The following is a 21,951-nucleotide window of genomic DNA, read 5'->3' as shown; positions in this document are numbered from 1 at the left end:
TTTGACTGCACAGTGTATTTAAAATATTCATATTTTCCAGAAGTCTTTTCTGAACCCATCACTTTGCAAACTTTGCTGAATGGAACCCACAACAATATTAGAGTTCAACTCTTTTTTTTGATGAATCATTGCTGATTTTTAAAAAAATATTATTCTATTAAATTACCGGTTTGGGTATTACAAAGCCGAAAAGCTTCAGTACTCTAGGAGGAAAATAATCTTTCATATATGAGAACAATTGTTCATAACATTGGATAGCTGGTTAATAAATACTCAAATTATGTTAAATATGCTTATCCAGATGCTTCAGTCACAGATAGAAAGCTGTAGCCTTCAAATAAATAAGTGGTGCCCCTAATGAATACTTGGCGACAGCTAGAGTTACTGACTGCTAAAATTATAATTTGAATTTTTTTTATTGTTTCAGGAAACACCATAAGTATATAATAGCAATAATTCATGTTCAAACAGACATGAATGTGTTATCCTAATACCAGTTACAGTACAGTATATATTTATATGCCACTGTCTACTGCTCAAACTACAATTAATGGGGTACTTTAAAGGACAAAGGAAAGAAAGCTAAGGAAATATGTAATCAAGGCACTAGTACAGAAACAAAAGAAAATTATCAAACTACAATTCAGTGTTTAGGGTGTGACTATGAAAAAGTTTGCAGACAATACCTTTTTCAAAGAAAAAGTAGGGGAGTATCTTTGCTTAGAACTACAGAACAAAAGCAAAAAATAAGCAGGAAAGTACAGATTCATTCAATACTGGCCCAGTAATTCAGTGGGTAATGTAATATTCTGCTGCACGGGATACATAGGTTTGAGGGTAATCTAAGGTTCACACAGTGAATTTGCAGGGCTTGGAAGTATTAAACAGGATGTGAATATCGAGCACCATCATTGCTTTGGAGGAGAGTAGCCTTTTTAGGAGTGAGATGGATTATTGCGCTACAAATGTGGGGTGTTCAGGGATAAGGGAAGTTAACAGGGAGAAATGGCAGCCCAAGACCACCAATGGAGAAGATATGATAATTAGATGAAGTGCATATCTTTTTCTACACACTATGATCAGGGTCAACAAAAATAATGAGAAGCCCACATTTAAATTTTCAGAATGGAGAGGGGTTACTAGTGGTGTTCCCCAAGGGTCAGTCCTAGGACCAATCCTATTCAACTTATTCATAAATGATCTGGAGAAAGGGGTAAACAGTGAGGTGGCAAAGTTTGCAGATGATACTAAACTACTCAAGATAGTTAAGACCAAAGCAGACTGTGAAGAACTTCAAAAAGATCTCACAAAACTAAGTGATTGGGCAACAAAATGGCAAATGAAATTTAATGTGGATAAATGTAAAGTAATGCACATTGGAAAAAAATACATGCAATATGATGCGGGATAATTTAGCTACAACTAATCAGGAAAAAGATCTTGGAGTCATCATGGATAGTTCTCTGAAGACATCCATGCAGTGTGCAGCGGCAGTCAAAAAAGCAAACAGGATGTTAGGAATGTTAAAAAAGGGATAGAGAATAAGACAGAGAATATCTTATTGCCCTTGTATAAATCCATGGTATGCCCACATCTTGAATACTGCATACAGATGTGGTCCCCTCATCTCAGAAAAGATATACTGGCATTAGAAAAGGTTCAGAAAAGATCAACTGAAATGATTAGGGGTTTGGAACGGGTCCCATATGAGAACAGGTTAAAGAGGCTAGGACTTTTCAGCTTGGAAAAGAGGAGACTAAGGGGGATATGATAGAGGTATATAAAATCATGAGTGGTGTGGAGAAAGTAAATAAGGAAAAGTTATTTACTTGTTCCCATAATATAAGAATTAATGGACAGCAGGTTTAAAACAAATAAAAGGAAGTTCCTCTTTACACAGCGCACAGTCCACTTGTGGAACTCCTTGCCTGAGGAGGTTGTAAAGGCTAGGACTATAACAGGATTTAAAAGAGAACTGGATAAATTCATGGAGGTTAAGTCCATTAATGGCTATTTGCCAGGATGGGTAAGGAATGGTGTCCCTAGCCTCTGTTTGTCAGAGGGTGGAGACAGATGGCAGGAGAGAGATCACTTGATCATTACCAGTTAGGTTCACTCCCTCTGGGGCACCTGGCATTGGCCACTGTCAGTAGACAGGATATTGGGCTGGATGGACCTTTGGTCTGACCTAGTATGGCCATTCTTATGTTCTTAAATGCTGGAGGGTCTATAACTATGTGAAATTAGTCACTTTTGCTTTACAGGTTTTCATGTAGACATTTTTCTTTATCTTCGTCCATTATGTTTTGTGTGCCAAATCCCATATTTCACTTCAGTTTTGAATGAAACTCAAATAAATGCAAAATATCAGATGAAACTTTGTTGAAAATTTCAAGTTTCTTCTGGTTTTATTTTGAGAAAGACAAAGAATGTTTTCCCCTTTATTTTATATCGCCCAGTTTTGACATGAAACCATAAACCATGCTGTGTTCGCTCAGAACTGAGTTACCTCAAAGGACTGTGACCCTTGGAAATCTTTAAACAGACATGGTTGTAGGTTTGAGTTTGTAAAGAAACCTAGAAGGAAGCATGTGTGAAGCTTGTTCCTGCTCCATCTGAAGTCAATGGCAACATTCCCAGTGAGAGTTTCAGAAAGCAGGGGAGGAAGAGGTGTGGTGGTTGTGTGGATACATTCAACAAAGAAAGCATAGGTTTCTATCTCTTATTTGTACATTAAAACAACAAAACTCTTTATAAAATTATATTATCACAGATTACATCAAAGTGTCAATGCACTTTGATCTCCTGTTTTCAGTTCTTGTCTATGCAACTGTTCCACTTTGTGACTGGTAACTGATACTCCTCTGCCACTATTCCTTTCCACTATGAGTGACATCTTTATGATATATTGTAAGCTAAACTCTATAGTTATATTTGCATACCATCTGTCTTCCAGAGTTTAGTACTTGGCTCTCTTCCTCATTTAGCTCATCTCTTTTCAACCCTTCATTTCTGCATTCCACCTTAAATATCACTTTCATGAAGATGGTACCAAGGTTAATATTCTCTTCGCTGTTTGGTTCTTCACTCATTTTCTAGTTGTCTCAATCACATCAATTCCCTTTTCATCCATACTTTCTTCAGCTCAAATAGTACTGTGTGCTTGTCAGGCACTAGGTGGACAGATTAAGTAATAGGACTACACATTTACTGATTATGCATATGGCAAGAAGGAACCATTAGGATGGTTTTAAGAGATGAGATTAAAATTCAAAATAAATAATTTACCCTTTTTCTGCCCAAGGAATATCCACAGACAGATAATGAATTCCTGGCATTAATCAATCATTTGATTAATTCTCTCTTGATTTTTAACTCTATGACTAGATGCAGAGTTCTCTGCCATTTTAGATGTATGTAATCATTTCTGTTTGAGAGGTGTTCGTCAGTTGTGATTGGTCAAATAATTCAGATGGTGTCATTTCACTTTCCCAATTGGATGATTGTACAAGCAAATACTAATTTTCCTCCCAGCACTTAAGCACTTGACTCTGCCAACATTCATGCCAGTAAAACTTGATGACTGAGATGTTCCTGTCAAATGACTCCAAATGCAGTGTAGCATAGCTCAAATGAATTTATGGTATTGGAGAAAATATCAATGGAAGCAGAAATCAGTATTAGCTCAGTTCTTGTTTTAGAAAATATATCAATGACTATGACATAGAAACCAGGGTAGGAGGGCCTCGGTAAAGTTCTGTATGACTCTCCCAACTCTATATGCTTTTTTTAAAAAAGAACATTTTTGGCTTTACTATTATTTTTTTCTCCAGCTACTTCTTCTTGTGTCTCAGCCTTTCCTTTTGGTTTGTTCCTGCAACACTCTCTTTTAGGTTTCAGAGTGGTAGTTGTATTAGTCTGTATCAGCAAAAACAACAAGGAGTCCTTGTGGCACCTTAGAGACTAAGAAATGTACTTGGGCATAAGCTTTCATGGGCTAAAACCCACTTCATCAGATGCATGGAGTGAAAAATACAGTTGGCAGGTATAAATACACAGCACATGAAAAGATGGGAGTTGCCTTACCAAGTGGGGGGTCAGTGCCAACGAGCCAATTCAGTTAAGGTGGAAGTGGCCTATTCTCAACAGTTGACAAGAAGGGGTGAATACCAAGGCAGGGAAAATCACTTTTGTAGTTCTAATGAAGCCAATGCAATCAAGGTGGCCCATTTCAAATGGTTGACAAGAAGGTGTGAGTATCAGCAGAGGGAAATTAGTTTTTGTAGTGAGCCATCCACTCCCAGTCTTTATTCAGGCCTAATTTGATAGTGTCCAGTTTGCAAATTAATTCCAGTTCTGCAGTTTCACTTTGGAGTCTGTTTTTAAAGTTTTTTTTTGTTGAAGAATTGCCACTTTTAAGTCTGTTATTAAGTATCCAGAGAGATTGAAGTGTTCTCCTACTGATTTTTGAATGTTATCATTCTTAATGTCTGATTTGTGTCCATTTATTCTTTTCCGGAGAGACTGTCCATTTTGGCCAATGTACATGGCAGAGGGGCATTGCTGGCACATGATGGCAATATCACATTGGTAGATGTGCAGGTGAACGAGCCCCTGATGGTGTGGCTGATGTGGTTAGGTCCTATGATGGTGTCAGATGAATGACAAGTGCCCCAATTTCAATTCCCTAATACAGTGACTAGTTAATTATTACAGAAAGTATAACACCTTCTACAGGAGAGATTGAGGTTTGCCCACACCACGGTATCCTTCAGCCCAGCAGCTAGGGTGCTGTCTTGTAATACAGAAGATGCCTGGTCAAATCCCTTCTCCATATTAGGCAGAGGAGAGAAATTAACTTGTCTCCCACATCCTACCTAAGAGCCCTAATCACTGGGCTAAAGTTATGAGGAGTGCACGTCTTTTTCTGGCCATATTATGACTCCAGGCTGTAAAATCAAAATGGTTCAGAAACGTCAAAATGACCCATTTGAATCCAACATAAATGAAGCATTTGATTTTTCAGTGCAGTCAAAATGATTCAGTGAACTTGACATGAATTTGTGCACAGCTTTGGGTCAACTGAAAGTGCATTTTTTTTGGTGACAATATTTTGCTCAGCTCTACTCCAAACCAAAATCTGTTTTTCCTCCCCACTACTTCTCTCTCCCTTTTTGGATTAAGAAAGAAAAAAAGGTCAAATAGTGCACTCTGTTGCATCCGGATTACATATACACAAATTGAGAGGCAGTCCCTTCCCTGAAGAACTTGCAGTCTAAAGATTTCTTCCCAATCAATGGGACCACCCACAAGCTTGGCACTAGCCTGATTGGGATTTAAATTGATCAAATTAAATTATTTAAATGGCAAATGATAGGAGAAAGTATTATAATTAGAGCTAGCTAGAAAATGGAAATCCCTTCTGGTAAATAAGTGAATAAATAAAATAAATGTAATTTTTGTATCTTAAATCAGAGTCAAATAGTAATTTTTTTCCTGGGAAGGGATTTAAAAAGCCAGTATGTTTGGGGAGAACCAGAAAAGAGATTTTTTGGCTTGCTGGCGGCCTGCTGGGAGGGCTGAGGTCAATTTTACTTTACAAGGCTACTAGAAAGGCTGAGAGCTGGGGATCACTGGCTCCTCGGGTGCTGGGGTAGGCAAAGTGAAGGAGAGCTCTTGCTCTCTGCTTCTCTGACATCCAGGAGGATAGGGAAGCTAAAGTGAAACAGGAGACTTTCAGGCTGGCAGCAGGGAAGATATGATTTTGGTTTTCCAAATGGAAAATTGAAATTTTTCAACAAAGTTGAAATTTTCCTGTGACAAATTTTGTTTTTACCAAAAGGGCATTTCCTGTTAGAAAAATCATTTTGATGGAGAATTCCCAACCAGTTGTAATTATTATCCCACTTTTACAGGGGGAGAATGGAAGCAGAGAATGACTAATCGATCTGCCCATCTGCCTTAATTCTCTTTCTTTCTTCTTCCTTCATCTCTTTCAAATCCTTCCTTAAGGCCCACTTGTACCATGATGCCTACAAGAAACCATAACAGATATAACAGGTAGGTAGGTGGCCAGCATGGACTTCTGATATTTATCTTATATATTTGGCCTAGATGAATACAAGTTCTATTACTGTTTTCCTCTTCCCTCCTACTCCTACTCCCCAGTTCCTTCTGTTGTTTATCACATCTATTTGTTTAAATTAGATTAAGTTCTCTGGAGAATGCACCATCTTTTATTTCCCATTTATATAGTACCTGGTACAATGGGGCCCTGACTCTCTCGGAGGCCTCTAGGTCTATCAAAATAAATAGATATAAAGCCATCAAGGAATTCATGTGGTCCCCTGCCATTCCTTCCATTTTCTAACCTTTTCCTCATATACCATTCTCCTTTCTTCAGTTTTCCCTAGTTTCTTCCTATTTTTTTTTGTATTCATCAGCCTCTTGACTACTTCCTTCATTTTATATTCATGTTCACCTTATTTACCAACCTTCTTTTGTTCTTCCCCTTTGGTTCACAGATTCCCTGTATAACAGAGTTCCCTTATCTATTGCTTCATGCTTCTATGGTCCATTCTGGGTTTCTACAACATTTCTTTATTCTCCAATGCCATTGGGGCATCCTAGCAAGAAAAACACATCAGACCCAAGTCAAGCTGATGTCCTAAGAACCCTTCCTGGGTGTATTTATTTTTGCTTTGTTTTCTATAATATCCTGAACAAATTTAAGTAAACAGATCTGTGTGGGTATAGCTGAGGGGCCTGATATAATTACCTGATTTAATACTGGGGTTCAAACCTGATGGCATTGGAGTGTTAAAGAGAGTCTTAAAGGCCATTTTCTAAAATGGCATGTTAGTCTGATGCCCTAAGCATAGTGGACCAAGGGCACCTTGTCGGCTGAACCTTAAGGAACTAAAGTGATGCTCTCAGACATGATTAGAGCTGCATGGCCTTGGGGCTTCCTAAGGCTACAATGGCTGCAGAAAAGATAAATAAAAGCCATTTTTCTGTTGGACAAACTAATGCTCTCATACCACAGAATTATACATGTACCTTGAATGATAGCAAGAAAAATTCTTTAATACTGGATGCCCTTGGAATCATATATCTTATATAATGATGCCCCAAAGACATTTAAGTATATCCTGTGCGAGACATTTATGACATAAAATAAGAAAAAGAGTTTTTGTATATTTAGATGAGATATAGATATAACTTCTAAAATTGAAGTGGTCATTTTACATTTTAAAAAGATAATGGTTATTGCTCACTGTTCCCTTTAGCTCTACGTTATTTTTTAAAATAATAACCATTCCTTTTATTCTTACCCATCATAGCTTTGAAGATAGAAGACATCATCTAAAGTTTGACCTCTGGGAGTTTAGGGGGTGTAAGGGATGGTGAGTTGTATTGCTGTATGCTGGTTCATCAAGTGTAGGAAGCGTGTCATGGAAACTTTAGGAAGGAATACATAATGATCCTTGAAACTGAGAGTCTCTTGGCAAACAGAAGTTGTTGCTTCAGTGTACTAGTGTGTTGAGACCTGTGTTAAAGATTTGTGCTTCTTGTTCCCAGACCAGTAAATATTAGGAATACTACATTGGTAGCATGCTTTGCTCTACAGACCAATTCAAAATTTGAATTCATTTATTAAAACATCAACCCATTTTTATTACAATTTTCTTTGTTCCTGAGGCATTCTTGGAAAATATAGAGTGCCTCCAGCACACAGCAGGCATGGGCTCTGACCAGTCCATCCAAATGGAATGGTGAAATGGTTTTACCTGAAATATGACCTCTAAAAAGCAGAACTTTCAAAAGGACACAGGATTGCTGAAATGTCTTACCTGTAATTATTGTGTTCAAGGAAGTGGTACAAAATCCTTCCATGCCTGATTCTAGCCTCAGGTTGGTTATACACCGGCATAACCTTATTGACTTCAGTGGAGTAATTCCTTATATGCGTGGGTATAAATAAGAGAAGAGTAAAGCCCTTCTGTATATAAGCAGCAACGCAGATATTACTACTTGTTCTAACACAATGGACATGGCTCACATGTACTTCTATATTTGTTTAATAGTCATAACAACCCCAGTTCAATTATAAAATGACTTCAATGAGTTTATTGCATTCCATTGGATAGCAGCTGATCTTGAGGTCCCACAGAATTAATTGACATCTTTTGTTAAGTATATGTAAGCAGTACTGGTGGGTTTCTAATCTTCTGTAATCTTTTATGTAACCAGCTATGAAGATTCATCCAGCTGCCTGGAAAATGAATCAGGAAATTGTCTCTAAAACCAATAGAGAGAGATGATGGAAAAATAATTATGCTTAAGCAGACTTTTGTCTTGGGATACATATATCATACTTAAATTATTGTCTGAATACTGTTAAAAAGAATTCACACATTACATAACATGTATAAAATTAAACACACTATTTAAAAGTATCTTCTATGTTTTGTACATTGCTTAGCCTGTTTTGGAGATTCAGTAGAATCACAAGGGTATATAATCAGTTCCTTGTCAAATAATTATAACATACTATCTAGGATTTTGAACTACCTACACTATAAATTGTAATTCATAAATCATATAGCAAATCATTTACATTCCATGTTATGTATTAGGACATTTTCTGAAATACTTAAATATCAGATATGTGCATTGTACAGCAAAGCTCACATGAAAAGTACATTCTGTAGACTATACCGCAGTCTGTCATCAGTTACCTAAAATACATGTTCAGATTCTCTGAATTTAAGGTTTTTAAAGTGTAACAAATAGAGAGACTATTCTGCTCATTATAGCCCCTTTTATTAGATGTTTGTTTCATTATCTGACAACGAAAGTAAGAAGATTGGCAGAGCTGTTCAGGGAAGCCTGCGCCATGTCTGCATGTACTGTGCCAGGATCAAGCCAGTGCTATTACTTCCACAGCTTAATGAGTACAAAATTCACCCAAAATTGTAGAAAGCATAAGTCTAAGAGTTTAATCTTTTTGCTATAAATTGATATGAGACATGACAAAAAGTCAGTATTCCCACAGCAACATGTAAGTGTATTAGGGTTGAAGACATCTGTGCTCTATAGTTTGTTCCTGTACATTGGAGCCATGTGAGCTAGAAAATCCACTTGAGGAGAAACCCTCTGAATCTAGCAGGGCAGGAATTTAATTAACGACAATGGTTTTGCCTAGTTATTCACTTTCTTTCATTGTTCCCATCTCTTCATTGAACTCTTCTGCACCTCCAATCAGCTCCCTTTCCCTTTTCAAGCCATTGCTTTTACTTTTTTATTTCTGACCCCATCTTTATTTTTACATATTCAACTATGTTTGTTTATTTTAAAAAAAGTCTCAGGTTCTACTCACAAAGGGGCCTTTAACACATTTTAAAAGCACCACAGATCAAAGAAAAATCCAGCAGCCAGTCCACTGTATAATAAACCAGTCAAATAAATCTAAACAGAAAAGGTGACAGCACATCCCTCCCATCTTATCCAGAAGCCAAACCTGTGACATCCCCCACTTTCTTCCCTAAAGCCCCGCACAAAAAGCATTTCAGCATGGCCTGAAACAAAGCCCAACAGGTTTGGGCTACTATAGAAATAGCAAATTCCAAAGTCAAAGGCCTTCATAAGCACTGTCAAATGGAGGGGAGCTCATCAATATGTGGTGTTTCATCAAAGCTGAAACATTTTATGGAGACTTATTGTTTCGACAAAGTTTTCAATGGGGAAGTTTATGAGGTCCAGGGCTCAGAGAGAGAGTGTGAGAGACACAAATCTAAAGTTAGAGCTCTCTGTTCCAGAAACAGCCATTTTTAAACAATTCCATTTGGAGAAGACTTTCCAAAGGTATTGCTTTTATTCCGATGTGGAACAAAAACAACTTTTGAAACTTTGAAAATTGTCACAAAACAGAATTGACATCCAATGGCCAGCTCCACTGAGAAGGGTTCAGCTCAAGCACCTGCACAGATCACAGCTGCCATACTGTTGTACAAGAAAAGGAGGTCTCTCATGTTGCTTGGTCCTAAACCCCTTAGGGCTTTATAGATTAAAACGAACTCCTTAAACTCTATCCAGAAATGAACTGGTAGTCATAGGACATCAGTATTCTTTGCTTATGACAAGATGCCACACTTAACTAGTTGGCTGCTGTTACATTAGCTTCAGTTATCAAGAAGATTCCACCTTCCCCTTCATCTGTCTTCTCCTTTCCATGTTATCCCTTCTTGTCTGTGTCTCCCTGTTCCACCCCTCTTTAATTATTTTTTCCACTCTCTACTTTCTCACCATCTTCCCCTTAATGTTTCCAGTAATTCTTTCTCTTACTCTCTTCTTCTGCCTTTTTACAGCCCTAATGTCTCATTTACCTCTTTCTAACTACTAGTTCCCTATGTTTTTTTGTTTGTTTTTTGCAATCCCCAAATCTCTATTTTACTGCCCTTTACATTTTGTATATCTTCATGAAGAATAAGAGAGGTTCATGTAAACAGACAACAGAGTATATGCACATTGTTAGCACAGAAATTACTGCTGCTTGTAGCTGCAGAACTTACAATATCTTCTGCTTGTTAAAAGAGAAATTACTTATTTCTCTAGAACTTTATTGCATAATATATAAGGGTCTCAGCTAATGCTAAGAAACTAATGAACAAATCATTCAAATAATTCGGGCAATTCTTTTGGGGGAAGTTCCATGGACTGTACTATACACGTTAGATTAGATGATCACCACTTTTCTGGCCTTGAAATCTATTAATGGTGCATGTGACCATTTAAAATTCATTTCCCTTCAAATATTTAGGCAAGAGAAATTTTGCTGTCACGAAAAGTTAGTAAGAAGGCTCATGAAGACTACCAAAAATGTGCACTAGAAGCATTCACACTGACATTGTGAAATCTCTTTGTGGAGTGTGGGTTGGAAGGAAAGGAAGCTGTCCCTGGAAGACAAGCGGGAAAGATAATGATATTTTTACAGCAAGCAGCAGCAACAAAAAGGCTATGCTAGTTTGTGTTCAGATGTTGTACCACCGCTGCCGCCATGAGGAGAAGATAGTTACATGGCCCCGGAAACATGGTTGAGGGCATGGAGTTTTGCTAGTTAATAAGGCAGGAAGTTCAGTGTCTTATGGCCCAAGCCCTTTGCCACCATCTGGAATGATACTGTCCAGAGGTGTATGCCAGCTTGCATCCTGAGGCATCTCTACAAACATCTAGGGTCAGCTGAGCTCCCAAATAATAGTAATAAATTCAGAGATGGGGGGCAGGAGAGAAAAGTGAGCAGATGTGGTAACAGAGTAGCTCCCAGCTACCAGTAACTACCAGGTGAGGGCAGCTACTCAACACTGTGGCTGTTCTTTTAACCACAGGGAGGTACATCAGCTGCATACGGGAACCCTGAAGAGTGCTTGCAGCTGCTTGATAATGCTACTGCATCACTATTTCGGATAGCAGTGATCAAGAGCACAGGGAATGGAAATTGCTCATGCCGTGAAGAAATGCTAGGAACATGGTTGTGGAAATCATAATGATGAACCTAACTTTTTGTTTAACTTTTTAACCACATCCACACAAGAATGGTGGGTTTTTGTTTTGTTAACTGGTTTTTTTAACTTTTTAATATATTTTGAGCTTTTAAATTGAAAGAAAAAGATTACACAAATAATCAAGTACCCCTAAGCAGTAATAATCCTATATTTCTTTGTGTGTGTGTCATTGGAGAGTCACACATCCAGTTACACTCATGATGGCATGTGTATTCATCTGGAGCTTTATCTCTGTGTTTATTGACATTTATTTCAATATACTCTGGTAGCTTCAAATGTGTTTTCGTGTACAATCAGATATACAAAATATACAACTTGAATGTATTTCAATGTGCATCAGAGCTCTATAGACTGAGTGGGAGATCTCCAGAAAGGTGTGTCAAAACTATACATGATGCATAAGAGTGTGATTATTTTAAACAGTTTATTTCTAAACGAAATTTCTTCAAACTGAACACATACATATTTATTCCACTGAGGACTAAGGAGGATCTGTTCCTCTATACACATACATATCAGTAACTTAAGGCACTTTTTTTTCCCCACTGAATGCATCCGATGAAGTGAGCTCTGGCTCATGAAAGCTTATGCTCAAATAAATTTGTTAGTCTCTAAGGTGCCACAAGTACTCCTTTTCTTTTTAGGCACATAGTCATCCCATTGAAACCAATTGTTTGCAGGATTGGGACCAAAGGCCTTGTGTATATTCAAAATTCAACAAAAATGCACTTATTCAGTATCAGTGGGAATCATATTCCTGGGGGCCAAGTTTTTAAAGCTATTTAGGCATCTAAAGAGGCAGGTAAATGCATGGTGGGATTTTCAAAAGCATCTAATTCCCACTGAAAACTTTAAAAATCTGGACCTGACTGCCTAAATCACTTTTGAAAATGAGATTTAATCTCCTAAATCACTTAATCATTTTTGAAAATGTTATCCAAATGAAGTGTCCCTACAGGATTTTGCACTGATTTAACTAAATCAGTTTTTAAACTTTCAATATAGACAAGGCCTATGTCTACTGAAACATTGATGTTTAAAATTATGTTTTTTGTTTGTTTGTTTGGTTTTATTTGATTGTTTGAGGTATGTAAAGACATTTTAGAAACTGAAACACACATTTTTGTCTTATTCAAATTACTGAAAAAGAGCCATATATTACCAAACTTTCCAACAACATTCAACTTTGGACTGTGAAAAAGCCGGTGAAACTTCACTCCAAAGAACTATATTTTTCAGAAAGTTATAAGCACCTTAAAACAGACACCCAATTAAAGTGACTTCTAAAGCATAACTATAACTTGCCCACAGCAAAGTGATAAAAAAGCCAAATAAATGTATGTTGGTATTAGTTTATTCAATTGTGTTGAAATATTTACAGATGTGTTTATTAGTATAGCTATATTAATAGATATGCTTATTTCTATAATTGAGCTTTATAAAAAATTATACTGCCACATGAGGTATAAAATGGGTAGTTTCATTAAACACTTCCCTAGTATATTTTCTTTCAAAAAATCTAAATACATAAAAGTGACAGTGCAGGAAGAAATAATGAATATATGCAACATCTTCATCTCTATGCAGATGAAGTGCAAGCTCTTGTCCTTGATTTAATATTCACAGAAAACCAACCAACTTAAAGAGTAATACGAAAAAATATTTGTCAGCACTTTTAGTCTAATCATGTATTTCAATATAGCAGTGTACTGTTTAATGAGAATCCCTTCAAAATAAATCAAAGTACTGGGTACTTTTAGAAGGAGTAACTCATCAATGGAATGTTCAAAGTAATTCCTGACAAACAACATATAGACCTTCAAAGATGCATGAGATGCAAACATAAGAAGCTTTATCTAGTATTTCTATTTAATAATACAATTACAATTAGTGACAGGTACACAGTTGATATTAGGTTGAAGTACGAGTTCAGATTCTGAAATCTGTAACAAAAAGCAGGATTTCATACGCTACTCAGTAGAAACAGCTTGTGGTAAACAACGTGTCCAAGGTTATTTATCTTATTTTCTTCATTTATTTGTAAGTTTGTTTTTATATTTATGAAGCAGCCCAATCCTCAGTAAATAAAAATGAATGGAAAACAAATACTTCAAGATTCAACTGGGAATTGTGTGTTATCTTCATCTCCCTACTTCGTTCTCATCTTTATTTGTCTTTGGGGGGGTTGCTGCTTACTTATTTTCTTTAATATATGCATTGACTAGCTCAATTTTTCTCCTTCTCATATGCAGTAGGAAATTTCCTGTTTTGATAATAAGTGAACAGACACCCAAGCTCATATACCCACAAGCTTATTTCTGACATTTTTTAATATGACAATGATTTATCAATGACTTCCACAGTTCCCCTGTGACTCCCTTAGGAGTATTTTAAATGGTTTTACAATAAATATGTTTAGTGACCGTCTAATTTGACATAGATTTTGACAAAGTCAATCATTATGTGTGTTTAATACACCTTATCATAAGAAAGGAAGCCTACTAACTGGCAAAACTGCTGATTTTGTGAAAACTACAGTGTCAAACCTTTCTGGGGGAAGCTAGGATAGTAAATAAAGGTTAAACAGATCAGCAGATATTTAATTGTATTTTTAAAAATGTTAGGGAGAATAATTTTGTGTCATAAAAGAACAATTACTTATATTTCTTCCAGCACCTCTCTCTAATAGACTAAACTTCCTGATATTACACACGATGTGCATTTTTAATTTACTTGGAAGAAGAAATCAAACTTAAATGTAGTACTGATAATATGCTGGTGTACATGTAAATATAGCGTGAAAATGAATGAAGAATGCATTGGATACTTAGTATATCAAAAATATTAGGTACAAATAAAGTATTTATAGAGTGTAGCTGTGTTTTCAATATATCTGTCAAGGTGTTACCTACTAACTTCATGCTCCACTGATCTGAATTTTAACTGGGAATTTTTAGTGTTGGGCTTAAATATTATCATTTAATGAGACTTTAAGAACTAATTTACATAATCCTCAAGCAAAATATTGTTCTATATTCAAAAGAGCCATCAGTATTCCTTTTCAAAGCTCATATTAATTCAATTTCAAAAAGAGGATGTTTATGACACCAAGATAAGAAAATACAAATACAGTTGTTAATCATTTTGTAATTACAAAAAGTCTTTTGTTAAAGTCATAGCACAAATACCTTGCAGGTGTTTGTTTCACATTCATCTACTGACTTTAATTTCCCTTCTTTACCCTCTAAAGGAAAATTATTTTTAAAAAAATCTACAACAAATATACTTTAGATAATTGAAGAGAACTATGTAACAACTAAGACTGTGTACTGTTAAAGACATTTGACTACAAGTAGTATTTGTTTCTTCCTAAATGTATCCTATATGGGGACATATCATGATTTCCTTGTTCATGGATCTGTAGTATACATGGCAACACATATGGCCCTCATTCAGCAATGAGCTCTGCATAGAAAGGCCACTGTGCCCACATATAGTCCCACTGAGTATGTGCATGAATGCATGCAGTCATGGTATTTATGTATATAAATTAGGCACAGACAATTGCTCAATCTTAACTTTGTAAACCTGACATAAATTGTATAATTGTGCACCTAAATGACATTTGAACATGTGGGATTTGTGTATGTGTGTGTGTTTCACTAAACCTTCCAATATGGGTTCTGATTCTGTCTCTGCAAGCCTCATTTTGCCATCCTACTCATGTTGAGTGCCATTTTATTCCTCATGTAGACACACTAGGCTAAACTGAGTCTTTAGCTTTAGCCTGATTAAGGGGCAGTACAAAACTGTTCTGCACCAGCAGCAGCCCTGGATGGGAACTGTGGCTCTCAGTCAATTTCTTTCCCTGTTCCCTGGCTTGCTCTAGGGGACAGTAAGTTGCAGCAGCCCTTAGAAGTTTACTTCTTCCTTCACACCTGGACAGCTTCTCAAGTCAGTGAGTAGACATGGGTGAAGCCAAAGGTCTAAGCACTCCCTAGCCCCACGCCCCCGAAGGAAATTTTCAGAGAGCAGAGACTATACCCTGCAACAGATCCTAAGCCAAGATATGCATAGGCCAAGCAAAAGAAAGGGTGGGAACCTTATCCCCCCTTTGTCCCCTCCTCAGCTGACTAAGTCAAGGACACAGTCTGGCTAACTGAAATCAATGGAATTAATTATGGAGTAAAGTACTATTCAACTTGAGTAAAGGTGTCAGATATTAAGCTGTAATAATGTGTTACAAAATGAAACTGGAAAACTAGTCTCATCCTGATTTTAAAAAGAGTGGCTAGATTCAATTATATTTTTGCTCAAGAAAGTATGATTGCCTTGAAACAGAGTGGAAAATAATTGAATTGTAGATTTATTGAAAGAGCTGCTAGTTATATCTCTCGTCCCTTATCGTTTTCCCATGTTAAAATTGTTTTTATCACACAAATGTGTTCAAGTAGCACACTTAACTCCATGAATTGTTGTCCTTTCATGAGAAAAAAGTGGAGTTTTAATATATGATGCATTATCATACTTTAAAAATCAGTTAGTTTTAATAATATACAACTAATGTACTTAAATAATTACAAGTTTGAAATATTAAATGTTATCTACAATGGACAAGGAGGAATATGTGCTTTTTAAAAAAAAAAATTCTCAGTACTTTGTCAGTAAGGCTAAAAACAGCTGGAGGTCATTGAGTCAGATTGCCACATATTCAAGTAATACTTGTTTAACATGTTAAAGGACAAGAATTCTCAAAGCCTGGAGTGGTGGATCAGTCAGTGATGGGAAACATACCCTACTGATGAAGTTTAAAATCATATTAGATGTTTGCTTTAGGACCTAGAGATGCAATCATTATGGATTGTCAAATAATATATCATGTACTGTAAAGCCAAACCATAGCCTCTTATTACTTCCACTTGGATGTACTAGAACCAGACCTGAGGCCCCTGCTTTATTTGTATTTCTCTAATAAAAATACTAATATATAAATCTTGGGCTATACTTGATTTTAAAAATTGCTATTAATGAGTTTTCTGTCTTTTGGTGATATTACACACAAAGTATACTAAGTTAAACTTACAATATATGCAAGATATGTTACACAGCTGTAGCCCCTTGAGTTCTATTTACTAAAGAGTTATGGACCAATTGCATGACTTTTCTCGTAGGGTGTGTACACTGAAAGCCCTGAAGACACCAGAAGTGAATAAATTATTTAGGTTTAATATTCAGAGAAGCCAGCATCCCAAAGCACAACTAAATTTGTTATGCCCTAGAGGGGTATATTCCAAAAAGGGAACAGTCAGCAAAAATTAGCTACAGATTTCCTCTCCTGTCCCACATCAAAAAATGTTTCCACATAATTGGCTATGGGAAAAAAAGAATAGAAATTCCAGATAGTTAGTCCAAATTAAACTCTGCCCATTTGCTATACATTTATTCACAAATAGATATTTAGCATGTTTCACACAACGAATACATGTGAAGATTAATGTTGTATATTGTCATAAAGATCCACTTCCATATTCCATTGGCTCCATTAACACGGCTATTTTTGTCCATCTTGTATGAATCCAACTGATCTCCTTTATGATGTGTTCAAACTGTGTTCTGAAGGGTATTTTGGACCAGAATAAATTGAAAGTAGATGGTGGAGGGGAAAAAAACAACACCTTTTTAGGCTGAGAAGATAAAAGGAAAATGGGATAATGGTTGTCCTCTCTCAGATCTATTTTTTTTTTAATCACCTGCTAGCAATAGCAAGACAGTAGCCTACCGTGGGTGCTAATTAACAAGGGAAGTACTTTGACAATAACAGAAATGTTGATAGCTATCTGTGGAAATGTGAGCATGAACTGAGATGACAGAACTGAGTGGGCACTGACAGCCTGTTTCAAGTGTTTCAGTGTGTCATGGGAGAATATGTATTAACCTGATTTTAAAAGAGTTTTTCTAACTATGTTGAAGGCATCTTTCTTTAAGTTGCTTCTTAATGCTGTCCTACACACAACGAATACAACATTGTGATTGAACCTGTGATCCTGTTCAATTTTTGTTATGTATTTGAATTTGAGATAAGTAACATTATTGTTTTTTACAATGTAGTGACATTCATTTTTTTTTTTGGTGTGATGTATGTGTGTGCACAGATACAATCATTGAAATGCAGGGCTGGAAGGGACCTAGAGAGGTCAGCTAGACCAGCCCCCATGCTGAGGCAGGACCAAGTAAACCTAGACCATTGCTGACAGGTGTTTGTCCAACCTTGTTCTTAAAAACTTCCAGTCATGGGGATTCATCAACCTACCTTAGAGGCTTATTCCAATACCTTAGTATCCTAATAGTTGGAAAGTTGTTCCTAATATCTAACCTAAAATTCCTTTGCTGAAGATTAGCCCACTACTTCATGTCCTAACTTCAGAGAATATGGACATGGAAACTAATTGATCACTCTCATCTTTATAACAATGTTCTTTTTATAAAATATTTGAAAACAGTTACTAGTTCCCCCCTCAGTCTTCATTTCTCAAGACTAAACATACACATGTTTCTAACTCATTCCTCAGCGGTCAGGTTTTCTAAACCTTTTATCATCTGTGTTGTTCTCCTCTGGACTCTCTCCAACTTGTCCACTTCTTTCTTGAAGAGTGGCACCCAAAACTGGACACAATACTCCAACTGAGGCCTCACCAGTGATTAGTAGAGCAGGACAATTACTACCATAGCGCTCCTGTTAATGCAGCCAGAATGATTTTAGCCATTTTCACAGCTGCTTCACACTGTTAGCTCATATTCAATTTATGATCCACTATAACTCCAAGATCCTTTTCAATGGTACTACTGCGTAGTTAGTTTTTCCCCATTTTGTATTTGTGCATTTGATTTTTTTCTTACAACTGCAGTACTTTCCATTTGTCTTTATTTCACTGACTTTCATTTTGTTGCTTTCAAACCTATTCTCCAATATGTCAAGATCATTTTGAATTCTAATCTTGTTCTTCCAGAGTGCTTGCAACCCATACCAGTTTGGTATCATCTTCAAATTTATAAGCATAAGCTCCACGTCATTATTCAAGTCATTGGTTAAAATATTAAATAGTACCAGGACAGAGGTCCATGTAGAGCACACCACTTCTTTATGGTGTACATGTACACTTCTTTACCTCTCCTGAATGGACCAAGAAGAATAATGTCCCTAATTTGAAAGAAGATTAAGAGTTGGTTCTTTTCCAGATCTTTTTTAATAGCAAGTTTGAGTTGTGACCTCATACTTGCATGAATTAACTGTACAGAAGGAAATCTTAATTTTATTGGAATAACAGAGATAAAGTAAAAAGCTCATGTTTAAAACTTTATTCTAGTTGTATGCTGATATATTGGACTTTATATTTTGAATTAGACAAGTGTTCCATTTAATCTATTATCCATGTTTGATAGTAGACTCTTTCAGATGCTTCAGAAGAGATGCAGGAAACCCCATCATATACAAGTATGCAATACCCAGGCTATAGGGGAAGTTTCTTCCTTACCCTGTCAACTAATAGTTAACTAATGCCCTGAGAGTTTATATTCCACCTATTTTTCCTATGTAATATCAGTTGCATATTCTTATTCTTATATGCATGTCATTCTTATTTTTTAAAAATTATATTAAGCTCTTGGCCTCAGTGATATCTTGTGACATTGATTTCCACAGGTTAATAATGTGTTATGATATAAAGTATTTATTTTTGGCAGTTTAAAGTGTGTCCTGTTTCAATGGATGTTCCCTTGAACTATTATGTGAAAGGGTAAATAGGACCACTATCTCTACTTCTCTTCATCATTCTTATTTGTATCTTGCTAAAGAAAATCTGAATCATTATGATCCCTTTTCACATGGAAGTTTTGCTATGCCTCTAGTAATTTGAGATCAGTCTCTGATCCCACTCTAGTTCTCCCACATTATTTTGCATAGGGAGATCCCCGCTTCATTAGCAATCAGGGATACAAAAGGCAGTTAGAGGTGTAGGAAACATCTTTATTGAGCATACAAAGATGGTAGTGTTACATGCTCAGATGCCTTTTACATGGCAGAACCCTAGCCACCAGCTTGGAATCCTGAAAGCAGATTTTCTTCGTCCTTGCCCAGTCATCATACTACAGCCAGGACTGATCAGAGTCCCAGACACCACTGACATTTTAACTAACATATCATCTAGTCCTGCTCAGAGCAGGTCTTTAACATGGTTAAAACACTGGTAGCTGCTGCCAACTCATCTAGGGCTCCTTCACTGCTACCACCAGTGGATGCAATGACCTCTTGTATATCCAGTGCTGACATGGTCACTAAACCAGCACTGCATATATACGAAAAATGCATGTCAGTCAAATGTAAATAGTTTCCACCTGATTTAAAAAACAACTTGGAAAATCAACCTGTTTTTCTAGTATTTGACTTCTCTCTATTTTGGTCTCTCTAGCTTTTCATAATATGAAAAGATGTTCCAGTGATCTTTCAAGTAATTAGTACCTCTGTGTCTGCAGGCTAGAAAACAAAAGTAAGACAGGTCTGCCTGTCAATGAATCACTTCAGTTTCTAGTTTAGTTAATGGCAAATTTATTTACATATATACATACTGTATATTAACCTCCTGGAAGATTTCCCATCAAACTAAATCGAGCTGATTTGATTCTTCTAAAATAACTGACTGCAAATATAGCAACGCTCTTTGTGGGACTGCCAGATTTTCTATTGTAGTAACAACAGCTTTCATTCTGACAATCTGAGTGGTGGGAGTAGTAGATCTTGGGCTTTGGGACTACAGGGATAATCTCCTTCAGCAACACACACAGCGCTAAATATTACTATCACCAATTTTGAAGCAAAAATGCATATTTTTTTCCAAATCACCAAAAGCTATAGAGAATATCCTAGTATGTAGGAGAACTTTGAATGGCAGATTACTAAAACTGAAGATGTAAGATTGCACTAAACCCAGGCACTTAGTCTGTCATTCTTTTTCCAATTAAGTATGTATCATGGCAGACAAAAATGAACACGTGCAGGTATAAGCCGTTTTGACCCACAACACCCATGTGTAGCACTATTACAAAAAGTATTGAGATAGATGAACATTTAGGAAAACTTCAAGCAAGGCCAGAACCCATAATTAGGGTCTTGCAGTCCAACTGAGTGATATAATCAGGCCTTTCAGAGTTCTGTTATAAGGCAAACAAGCAAGCTAAAGTTTCTAGAGCCAGGACTTCAAATTAAGATTCCAAAAGTTTTAGCCTGGCTTTCAAGTGTACTTAATTAAAAGGATGCTTTCTGTACAACCACAGTTGAATCTGTGTCTTTTAGTGTAAGATCAGAGAGATCAAGGTTTTTACAACTATCATTGTCCTTTCACTAGGAAATACGTTGTCAGTAACAGCTAGCTCAAGATTTTTGGAGCATGTTACGTTTTTTGTTGTGCTGGGTAAATTAAGAATAGCTGTTCTAACCACACTCCTGCTCCCCCCCCCCCCGATTCCTCTACGTTAAGGCCATATAGAAGTGGTGTTTTGAGTCTAAGTCTCTCCCTGCAGAACACACTCTTCATGAAGTTTATACACTACTTCTCAGAATAAAAGACAAGAAAAATTCATTATAGATCTGTGACTGATATGCTCAATGAGAAGCAAGTGGAATTTTTCCAGTTTGTTTTGTTGATTAAAATTGTTTATTGGTATAGATTGAATATATTCTGTCTTTTCATCAAAAATTCTGATTTAGGTTATGCATGTTCGATTACTGTGTTTAAGGAACTTTGTGTTCAGATCAGAAGCCATATCAAATCCCTTAATTCTGCATTTGGAAAAATATGAGTGACACTAATAAGATAACTCAGTAATGCTTTTATAAAAATACAGTACATAAAACACATTAATAAACGTGCTACTATGTTATGATGGTAATCGAAGTCAAAACTTGAATTTGAACTAGTTCCCGATTCCAATTTGGATGTGTATTATGGGGATGACATAAAGAAGGTTGAGTATCTCCAATAATTGAAATATGAAATTAAAAATACCAAATAAATAATGAAGTTGGAAATATAACTTGAGATTAATTTTCTGTTTTTTCCCACTTGTAATTAAGATTTGGTATTTGAGAGAGCTACTATTACAAAGTAGGAACAGGCAATGGTCATTTTCTTAAGTTCACACTGTAGGAATAGCATTTCCCTTTAATAGAAAATGTTTAATATTTTTGTTAAAGTTCTATATAAATAGAAACGGCCCGTTCTTTCTGTTATTCCTGTTCCTGGGACAGCAATGGAGGGAAGATGAAGGTATGAAACAGGATGAGGTTGGCGTCAAGCCACCTGCACAGTCTCCATATTTCTGGGGCAGCTGGGGG

Source organism: Natator depressus, chromosome 4 (genome assembly GCF_965152275.1).
Source record: "Natator depressus isolate rNatDep1 chromosome 4, rNatDep2.hap1, whole genome shotgun sequence".
In the NCBI taxonomy this organism is placed as follows: Eukaryota; Metazoa; Chordata; order Testudines; family Cheloniidae; genus Natator; species Natator depressus.
The sequence above is the reverse complement of the archived record's forward strand: the minus strand, read 5'-3'. Positions refer to the sequence as shown.